The following is an 11,511-nucleotide window of genomic DNA, read 5'->3' as shown; positions in this document are numbered from 1 at the left end:
AGGGAGAAAAGGCATTAGTACCATTTGTCAATCCTTGACTCTGCAACTTACCCCTAGATAAGTCCTTAGATAGGCTGCCTCTCAGGCACACGTGTGTGACTATACAGTATGTATGTATATTTTATATGTACAGTGGAACCTCAGTTCATGAATGTCTCGGAACACGTACAAATCGTTTTACGACCAAAAAGTTTGCCAAACTTTTGCATCTGTTCATGACCACAGACTCGGTATACGAACAAGCCAGTTTCCCTTTCGGTTTCTGCACGCCGATAATTTCCGCATGTGTTCAGTCTCTCCCTGTGCATTCCCTGTGCTGCGAGAGAGAGAGACACACACACGCGCGCGCGCGCGAGTGAGAAAAACACATAAGAGAGAGACAGAGACGCACGTGAGAGAGAGAGACACACATGCGCGCACGAGAGAGAGACACACAAATGTGCGAGAAAGACACACACACACACGCGCATGCGCGAGAGAGACACACACACACACATGAGAGAAAGAGAGACGACTGGACGCATAAGGCTTTTTTTTAAAGAGACAGATCCGAGCATTGTTTTAACCTTGTTGTATTTAATGAAGACCTTTTTGTATTGGATTTTAACCTCCATTTCTGTTTACAGCGATTGTTCCGTAGCATGCATTGTTGCAATGTTACTTTTTTTGGTGGTTTATTAAATTAAGGATTTTTCAAATGTTCATTTTTTTCCCTGTGCTTAAAACTCATTTAAAAAAAAGCGTTTTTAGCTAGCGTTTTGTAGCGCTACAGCATGAACTCTTGCAGTGTTAGTTTTCTCTGTTGTTAAAGGTTTTCTCAGTGTTATTTAATGTTTTTACATTTAGTTTACTATTACGCTGTGCATTCTGTGGTATTATTAACTATATTTGTGCTTAAAAATCTTTAAAAAATATATATTTACAAACAGTTCGTACGATCTGGAACGGATTAATTGTATTTACATCATATGGGGGAGATTACTTCAGTTCACGACCAAATCAGTTTACGACCAGAGTTTTGGAATGAATTATGGTCGTGAACCGAGGTTCCACTGTATGTACAGTATATATATATGTGTGTGTGTTTCAGGAATTCTTTCCTTATAGATGGCACTGAAATAAATCTGGTGCCAATGGCCAGAAGAAATATGCAAATTCAATCACCAAGTTTTTCCTTATCCAACAACTTAACTCAAACTATGAAATTTTGCTTTACAGTTGTATTGAAAAGAAGACCTAGACTTTCATTCTTGCTTTTACAATAAATATAACTGAGCTGTAATGCTTAATATTTTTGACAAACAAGCATGGTGAGCATTTTACAGGTTCTTACTAGACTAATAGAGGAAAGGAATTGAAATGTGACACCATTTGTAATTTTGGTTCCGTCTGATCCCTTAGAATGGAAGAGACTGGTAGACTGATGATGTCACTTCCCACACTGCTGAAGCCACTCCCCTTGTGGCCACAACCATATTTATACAATGCAGTGCAGTGTTCACTACTGGACCAACTTCTGAGGAGAATGAGCTTTGTGCCTCTGAACTTGTTCTTCTTCTTTTTCAGTGCTATTTTTTTCCTTATCCTATGGATATGAAATTAATCAGAGCTTCCTCTGAGACACTAACCATCAATGATGTGTTTCTTATTTCACAATATGTACAATGGATATGAAAAGTTTTCACCCCTCAATTGTAATTTCAGCTTTAGTTTCTGTAAATACTGAAATCTGGACAAATCACCTTCAAATGCATCAAGATATTTTTTTCTCTAAAATGTTCCACGTGTTTCTCACTTACGTAAATATTATGGTGTTTGCACAGTGTTATTCAATGTAAAAAAAAACTGAAACAAATTGCCTTGATATTAGCATCTATCATCTAGCATTTATCATTGATAAAATGTAATGCAATTCACAAAATAAAATTTCAACCAGGGTGTGGAGATTATTGACGGCTGCTGTACTTATTTACATTATCTTGATTACAGTAGATGAGTATTTTTTAAATTAATGGTAATTTGAATTTTGTAATTTAAGCCCCATACAGGTGTAATGGTTTGGTGGGTTTAGGACAGTTAGATTTCCTCTCACCATACATGCAAAAAAAGAAATGTATGTGATTGCTGTCAAAATCGAGTGGGCTTGCATTACTTAACTAATCCTCCTTTAACATTACACAACCACAGAGAATTAGCAATCTGTATGAAAACACAGCTCAGCTGTAGATAAAGGCAATTTCACAACTGCAGACAAAAAAATCAACAAAGGCCAAGCATGAGAGATGAAGCAAATGAAAAACAGGCATGACTGTGAATGGGAGCAGCCTGATAAATCCTGGACCTCATGGTTTAAAATCCTTGTTAAAATATTTACATTTCTTTTGTAAAGTTGAAGTCATTGCCTTATTGTTGATAGGTGTTTCACAAATTCATATTTTAGATAGAGTATATTTTAATGGTGTCACAGTATCATAAGCTGATCTTTGATTTGCTGCTATAAAGTGGTATGCCATTCTAAAGTGACTTTCTGTTTTATGCTGCTGGATTAGGTGTCAGTGGCCCTAACAAGAAGCCAAGAGAATGGGTTGACCATTATACTTGAAATTAAATACTTAAGAATAAATTAGAGGAGTACATATTGCTTTTTAAAACAACATAGACCTGTATTATATGCAAGGTTGGATTAAGAGCAAGTGATGCCCTAAACAGAACCCTACTATGGTGCATTTTCAACCCTTCCACTGCATAACTTACAAGACATTAAGACTCAGTAAGTGCCAAAAGTGAAATGAGAGATGAAGGCCTTGTTCACACTAGCATGTTTTTATTTAAAAAGTAGACTTTCTCTTAGTTTTTGCCTTTTGTCCACACTATACCAGTGTTTTCAAATGATGAAAACAAATACTTTGAATATGCTTTTGAAAACTCTAGTGTGGCATTTCAATGTGAACAGGTGAAAATGAAGATTTCTGAAAGGACAGAATCCATCACAGTCTGGTTGGTTCATAATTTTTTTATTTGGGTCTTCCATGATTAAATCCTGTTCGCTACAATGCCCCTGGTTCTCCATCACAGGAGAAAAACATATTTCAACATAGCAGTATAGAAGAGTTGCTTTGTATAGCTCTTGTGTTGCTTTGTGCATGTAAATTGCACATTTTTTGCAATTTTTAGAAATAATGATTAATCAACTACACACACTGCATGACAGAGTCGCCAGCCATATATGTGCTCAAACTGCACAAGTAGATTCAGTCCAATTGACATGCCATGACAAGGGTGCTCAGACTATACTGGTATAATGCACGATCACTGCGGTTACTGCACAATGAATTTTGGGAAATTTGATGGTGACATCAGAAAATCAGCTTGTGAGACTGCTCTCTTACATGACAGAAATACTTCTGATCACACAACAGCCCAATCATAAAAGACAATCTCTCGTACTGCATGTGAAATAATGGTTGACGAAGCTGAAATTTGGGACAACTCAGAAAATCAATCAGTGATTGCACAGTGTATGCCTGGTTTAAGATGTCTGTGCTGTCCATGTGCCCAGTGTAGACGGACAATTGCGTCATATGCACTTTCAGTCGTTTTAGTATGGACAAAAATTCTACCATAAATGATGTGGAAATGCTACTGTGGACAGGCAACATTTTCATTTAAAGATTTATTTACTAAATTAAAACATACAGTACTAGAGTTGCCCCTTGTTTTGTGAAAAATCAGTAAAAGAATAAAAAAATAAAAATCTTAAGGGTGTGTTACACCAATCAGTTAGTGAGCTGAATGATAGCCTGATTCAGCCAGCTGTGTTTCCACTCAACAGAACTGAAACTCTTATGCCATGAGATGGGCACAAATGTGATATCTCATGACACCTTTAAACTAAACTTTTAAACTTTAGCCACTCACAATGCCAAAGAATATCCATCCATCCATTATCCAACCCACTGTATCCTAACTACAGGGGTCTGCTGGAGCCAATCCCAGCCAACCCAGGGCGCAAGGCAGGAAACAAACCCCAGGCAGGGCGCCAGCCCACTGCAGGACGCGCGCACACACACACACAACAATTTAGAATCGCCAATGCCCCTAACATGCATGTCTTTGGACTGTGGGAGGAAACTGGAGTACCCCCATGCAGACACGGGGAGAACATGCAAACTCCACGCAGGGAGGACCTGTTAAGCAAACCCAGGTCTCCTAACTGCAATGCAGCAGCGCTACCCATTGTGCCACCGTGTCGCCCGCCAAAGAATATTTTTTTTTAAACAATGCAGATTAAAGCTGAACATGTCAGATAAAGACAATTACAAAAAAAATCAAGTGTAGCAGTAAAAAGTTTAGGGCATGATGGCTAGGGTGCATTTTCATTAACAGTATGCTAACAAACTGATATTCTTTACACATTCTGTATTAGATCATTAGAACAACTTTGACATCAAAAGGCCATTCAACCCAACATGCTCACAAATGCTGTACCCAACTTCTCTAAAACTAAATCAAGTTTTGAAGGTCCCTAAAGTCTTAAGCGCTCATCACATTACATGACTGTCCAAGTGATTTTCATTTATAGACTTCATTTACATATCTTCCTGAGTCTGAGTCAATTGTGTTGTGCTCCCATGACCGCCATATCATAGTTTAAGCAGCCAGTGATCCTGTCATTTCTAGCTCAGCTCCTTAGTTATTGGATCTGACTGCATCCACAATCTGTTAAAATGAGCCTAAATTTGAAATCCCCACTATTTCTTGTTTTCCCTTATTTTTAAAAAATTTCAAGTTTTCAAGCATTCTTGATAAGATTATTTTATTGCCAATGGAACTGGGATAATTAGAATGAAGAAGCAGCCAAAGGACAAGGACTGTTAGAGACACATTAAATACAAACATTGAATAATGTTCCAGAATTAGAATACAAAGTAATAACACAGTCACTCTTTAATTTTCATTATGCTGCATATATGCCTCACTTTTCCTTATTAACCTTGCATTTATGAGGAAATTTATAAACAGAGTGTTTGCTGTACACAACATACTAACACTTAATGACACTTAATGACTCATCATTCCAGCTGGTTTCTTCAGAGCCTTGCATGACAGAACACACATGTGTTGCTTGTGTTTTAAGTAATGGATATTGTGCTTTATAGTACACAGATATGTTTGCAAATTTCTCTTGGTGCACTGCTACTGGGTGCCAAAGTGCCAGAGCTAATTCAGTTCCTTTTTTTTCCAAGATTAAACATGGTGTAAATGAGAAAAAAGTGAAGCATAAATAAAAGAGCAATTACTGCCATGACCAAGCTGCCAGAGTTTATTTGACTATATGCATCTGCGGTGTCAAGATGATTCTGGTGTTTTCTGATTTTGTAGATAAGAACACTTACAGTATGTCCATCCTGCAATGTTTTCTTTCTCAATGAAAATAATCTTAGGCTGCAGTAGAATTTTCACATCATTTTTTAAAGTGTCTCCACAAACACAAAAATGACCAAAAATGCATGTGATATAGACATTTGTCTGCACTGGGCAAAACAATCTTTGAAGGGATGGTAATGCTGCCAGTCACATGATTTATCACAAACCTGTAGTGATTATTTAGGAATATATGCAGAACTGAAACTGTACAAAATGCAACTTAGACACATACAGGTAAACCACACAATAAGTGCCTTGGAAAACAAATGTTCAATGTCTGCTGTGTTGGAATATGTTTTTCTTCTGTGAAGAAACAAAGAGAGACAAATCAGGAAATGAGATAATGCAATTTGCAGGATTCAATTAGGGAAGGGCCACGTAACAACAAATCAGAGGGCAATTAGAGTCTGCGTTTTTAAAAGTCTACACTTTCACACAAAGACAACAGCACATTCAAACACAAAGGCTTTATTATCATGATAAGAAGAATTCTATAAAGACAAAAACGCATTCGCAAAACAGCATGAACAATCAGACTCAGTGAACTAACTGTTATACATCTTGGGAACACTGAAAAATTGTGGAGATGTCTGGCTGTCCTGTCTAACTCGTTCAATGCCCTCATATTCATTCCACCTTTCTGTAGCCCCTGTTTAGCCCTGACAGCAAACAATTCTCTGCCTCCCAATTCTAGGTTCAAGGCATAGGGTTCACTACCCTCTCCAGCAAGCTATACTGCAAAACTAATGACCTTTGGTCCCCAATATACTTAATTAAAATTCCCAGACACGCAGAAATTCTTCTGGGTTATCTTCCATTACCAATGCACACTAGGGAACTAATCAACTCTTTCTCCAAAGAGTTCCTATCTCCAGTTACCGAAAAGAACTGTTGTAATGTGCCAGGGATCTTGCAAGACATTTTATGTGTTCTTTATACCCTCCTGTGTTTTCTGGCCCTGATAATACAAAATATGGTTACTGTGGCAGCTTGTCCCTAACCCCAGACTTCACTTGAATAGCCGTTTGGATACTTGACAATAAACAAAATAAAATTCATACTTCAAAATCCTGAACATTTGAGAAACTGATTGATCAGTTCTGTTTGGACCCTAATTTGGAGGAGTGGATTCTGGACTTTTTAAAAACAGAACACAAAGAGTGAGTGTCAATGGCTGTTTCTCTGATAGCCTGAGTACATCTGTAGGCACGCCGCAAGGTTGTGGTTTATCTCCTCTTTTCTTTATCCTGTATACAAATGACTGCAGAAGTCTACACAAGGATAGACATACCCTGAAATCTGCAGATGACTCTGTCATTGTTAGTCTTCTTCAAGATAAGGAAGGCAGCCATGGACCTATTGGCAAAGAGTTTGTACAATGGTGTGATCACTGCAATTTATGACTTAATATTTCCAAGACAAAAGATATGGTTGTAGATATTAGGTGCTCTCCACCATCCACTGTCTTAGCCTTAATTAAAAGGGAGGCAGTGGAGATGGTAGAGCAACACAGATATCTGGGAACAATCATTGATAACAAACTAAACTTTGATCTTAACACTTCTTCTTTGATCTTAATACAGTCACAACTTTTCTTTTTTGGGAAACCCAACTTGTTTTAAAGTGGACAAAACCATGATGACACTTTTTTATAAGTCCTTTATTGAATCCATTATTATATTTGCTTTTATCTGTTGGTTTGGAAACCTCAGCAATAAGAATATACCGTAAATCATCTTAAAAAATTATTAAAATTAACAGTAAAATTATTGGTTGACAGCAGACCTCTATCACTGAAATGTAATGCAAACAGGTTAGAAAGAAAGCCAACTCAATCCTATCAGACAGTAGCCATCCTATTTGCTCGAAATTCCTGCTTTTGCCATCAGGATGCAGATTTAGGTTTCCAAAGGTAAATATCAACAGGTCTAAGAACTCTTTTATTTCTAGAGCTATAAGCATTTTAAATTCTGTTACGTTTAGGGATGGTACTAAATTTTACATTCAGCATTATTATTTTGTGTACTGTTGAAAGTAATTATACTTCTTTGTATTGATCTTGAGTGTGTGGTTATGCAATAACATTGGTTGGCAAATGTGTCTTTGTTTATCAATTAGATCTCTGTAACAATGTCTTCTGTTTTTATACTTCCTGCTGTAAACAGATTTCCCTCTGGGATAATAAAGTCTACCTAAACCTAAACCTAAACCTAAACAAGTCTTACCTTGTTAAAACAAGCTAATGCCTAAACTCAACAGCACTGGTAACAAGTTTGGAAACTGGATTACTGGACATGTCACTCAAAATATTTTATAAAGTAATATATGCTATCCTTCATTTATTGTATTGGCCTGCTTATATGTATAAAGTGATGCAGGAGGCGTATTTGAGAAGCATCAGTCACAATGTAAGCCACTGAAGTGAATCTGTCTTCATACCAGGTTAAGGTAAAATTGCCAGTCAATCTAACCTGCATACCTTTTAGATAAGGTAGGATGACAAACTTTTCAGGTTAAAATCCTGGCTGATGTGAATGGAATCCAGAATTCTGGAGCTGTGAGCCTGCAGCAATGCTGTCATCACTGTTTTGATGTATGAAGCATCTCTATCTTTGAGCTGGGTAAGTGTTTTTAGACAGAATGCAAATTATCAACAGCAAAAACTGGACATTTGGAAGCTGAATGTGAATTTTAAATGTGTATTCAATCCCCAGTAGTGCTATGTTGGCTGAGGAAGTACTCGTCATCTACAGTACACTGTCATTGCTGATATGTGTCACTTTATCACTTTTTGTGCACACCTACTCATTTCCTTTTAATTTTAGATGTCTATCTAAACAAGCAGATGGGGAGATTGATTAATATGAAGTTCAATCTTTTTACATTTTTTCATAGACTCCACAGTTACTGGGTCTTAATTTGTGTTATGTTCTTGCCTAAGAAAAGAATAACTCAGCATATTGCAAGCTTTATACTGAATATAGTGATGCATCATTGTAAGTTAGGTTGCAGAAGGAAGAAATTAAATTATTTAAGCATTACCTAGTAAAACACTGTAAAACTTTCACTCTTTGTGTTTTCATTTCTGACTATCCTTCATTTAAACCTACTTGGTAGTTAACCCTTGCCAGCAGATCATTGCATTTAAAAGGAAGCTACTGTATTCCTTCAGCCAACTGTTAGGATATCTTAGGATATATTGAACCTTTGCATAAAACATTAAATATTAAAGTCTGCTTTGGTATGTATCACAATATTACAATAAAACATAATGCCTTCCAGAAGGCAGGAGGGGTAAAAGGCCTGGGTGAGATGGATCTTTAATGATTTTTTTGGTCCTTCATAAACAATCACTTCTGTATATATAAAAGGCCAGCATACCATACCAGGATGCCAGAGGTAAGCCTGCTTTCCACAGAGCAGTGATAGAAGGACACCAACAGCTGCTTGGTCAGGATAGCCTTCCTCAGCATCCTTAAGAAGAAGAGTTGCTCATATGCCTTCTTCAACAGAAAAGTTATTTTAACAGACCATGTGAGGCCCTCTGAGATGTGTGTTCCATGAAATTTAAAGCTAGTTACTCTCTCCCTATTTCTCCTCTGGTGTATAGAGGAGCTGGTTTCTTTGTCTGCCTCCTGAAGCTGATAATCAGCTCCTTTGTTTTGGAGGTGTCGAGTGCCAAGATGTTGATGAAGCATTATTCAGACAGTTGGCTGACCTCATCCCTATAGGCAAATTCATCACTTTTGTATATCAGTCCTACCACAGCAGTGTCATCTGCAAAATTGATGATTATATTTGTGCTATGTATTGGTACGCAATCATTGGTATAAAAGGAATAAAGAAGAGGGCTCAGCATGCAGCCCTGTGGAGCTCCAGTGCTGAGTGTCGGGGTCTGTTGTCAGTTTATTAAGAAATCCTTGATCCATCTACATATGTGCAGATTGACACCCAGGATGAGCAGTTTGGTTACCATCCTGCCATGGGACACATCCATAAAGTAGACAAAAGAAGTAATATTTCCAGTAGTACTTCCAGAGACTAACTCCATTGTTAAGTGACTTTGTTCCCAGCTTTAACCTTACAAGAATTTAATTTAAATTTTTCTAATTGTATAAATTTCATAAAATGTCTGAGGAGAGTCTTGGTGATCATCTGGGCTTAGCCAATAAGAAAGATTACTAACCTACCACCTGTTAAAGTAAGGTGAGACTTTTTGTATGAGCTTTTAGCATCTTTTCATATCATCCTGTAGCATATTGTTTAGTTTCATATATTAATATCTGTGCAGGTTTTGAAAAATCGCTATATAAAAAATAAATTTAATTTATATTGGACATGTGCACGGATATCCAACCCAGAGCAAGTCATGCAGCCAGTGCTGTACAGATAGACCATGGTTCCCATGATTTTGAGCTAGGATGTGAAAATACATAAATGGTGTTAAAATGTTTTGTATACAATTTAAAATACCTGAAGTGAAACAGATGGAAAGTACATACTTATATTCTCAAACTCATTTAGTCCAACTGAAGGTCCATAAAGAACCTTAGTCTGTCTCAGGTACTTCAGGGGACACACCTCTGGACTGCATATCAGATTATGACTTACTGTATATCAACAGCATACAATTCCCAAATGGGACTATTGAAGTATCTGTTGTCGGAGATGGCTGGGGTGGCAACCTGGCCGGGACACTCAGGAGGACTGGAGGAGGGCTTGCGTCTTCCCCAGATCATAAAGGGGTGACTGCCCTGGTTCCTTTGGGGGCCACGGGTACAGAGCTTTGAACCCCAACCCTGTAGGGGCCGGTGGTTAACGCCAGGGGGCGCCCCTGTGCCTTTGGAGCCCTGGACCTCAGCACTTCCGCCACACCCGGAAGTGCTGGGGTGAGGAGGAGCAGGGACACCCAGAGTGCTTCCGGGGATGCAGCCGGCACTTCCGCCACATTGGGGCATGTCGGTGGAAGATTGCCGGGACACACCTGGAGCACATCCGGGTGATTATGAAAGGGGCCGCCTACCTTCATACAAAGGCTAGAGTCAGGAGAGAAGAGAGCTTGGTGGAGAGAAGAGCTTGGTGGAGAGGAGTAGAGGCGGCCTGAAGAGGTGAGGCATTGTGTTGTGGCTTGGACTTTGGGGTTTGTGCACTTCTGTAAATATGTTAAATAAACATGTGTTGGGTGACATCGATGTGTCCGCCTGTCTGTGTCCAGGCTGGCTACCACACTGTCTAATTTAATTTGATTTGGGAATTTTTAACACTTTTATCAATAACTTAGTTTTACTTGTCCATGCCAAACACATGCATGTTAGGTTGTTTAGGAAGGACAATAAACTATATTTATGTGCCAGATTACAAAGAATACAAGTGTCATGCAGAGGACCAGAAGCTCCAAATTGGCCCAGTAAGAGCTAACAGGACTCATGAGTATGTCTGCCAGCAATGGGCTGGCCCTGTGGTCAAAGCTGGTTGCCACCTTAGTTTTTCCAGAATAGACACTGGCTTCTGCAATCTTGAATTGGATTAGTGCATTAGAGTGTAGATGGAGGAATTTTAATGAAATAATTTAGTGTCAAATTAATTTGACACTAACTGTGCTTCACTTTCAAATTATTTAAAAACTGTCTTGCAAACCATACAAGTGCAAAATTTGCCATCACACCATTGCTGCTCCTTTAGTATTACCACTCTGCTTATCTTCACAAGTGAAGAATTTATATTCTTTGTTAAGACTAACTAATTATTTCAACTTGTTTAATTTATTTATTTGAATCATTTTAATGCAGATGACATACAAAATTACAAAATGCAACATTTTGTTTTACTGTCTTACTCATATCCACCTTTACAGTCGGTTAAGATTTCACAATCATTTTGTCTTTTGCAGTGATGATTATTGCAAATTTCTTCTCAGAATAACTTATTGCAGTTTTATAGATTCATTCATTAATTCTTAGCACCTGTTTTAATAATATGTACATTCTTGGAATGTGGGAGGAAATTCAGAGTATTTGAAGGAAAATCTCAAGCAGGCACAGGGAAAATGAGGTGAAGATTTAAACCCAGAACTCTGGAGCTGTA

Source organism: Polypterus senegalus, chromosome 11, assembly GCF_016835505.1.
Source record: "Polypterus senegalus isolate Bchr_013 chromosome 11, ASM1683550v1, whole genome shotgun sequence".
In the NCBI taxonomy this organism is placed as follows: Eukaryota; Metazoa; Chordata; class Cladistia; order Polypteriformes; family Polypteridae; genus Polypterus; species Polypterus senegalus.
The sequence above is the reverse complement of the archived record's forward strand: the minus strand, read 5'-3'. Positions refer to the sequence as shown.